Below are 247 nucleotides of genomic sequence, written 5' to 3' on the forward strand. Positions count from 1 at the left end.
GGCTTTATTTTGCAAGTAGAAATCTTACTTGCTATTGGCATAGAGGGACTTCACAAAATTTCTCTGAAATATCAGAAAGGTCTAGAAAAGATCTGTGCTGATAATGTGTTGCTGGAAAAGCGCAGCAAGTCAGGCAGCATCCAAGGAGCAGGAGAATCGACGTTTCGGGCATGAGCCCTTCTTCAGGTATGAGGAAAGTGTGTCCAGCAGGCTAAGATAAAAGGTAGGGAGGAGGGACTTGGGGGAG

The sequence above is a fragment of the Chiloscyllium plagiosum genome, chromosome 32 (assembly GCF_004010195.1).
Source record: "Chiloscyllium plagiosum isolate BGI_BamShark_2017 chromosome 32, ASM401019v2, whole genome shotgun sequence".
Taxonomy (NCBI): Eukaryota; Metazoa; Chordata; class Chondrichthyes; order Orectolobiformes; family Hemiscylliidae; genus Chiloscyllium; species Chiloscyllium plagiosum.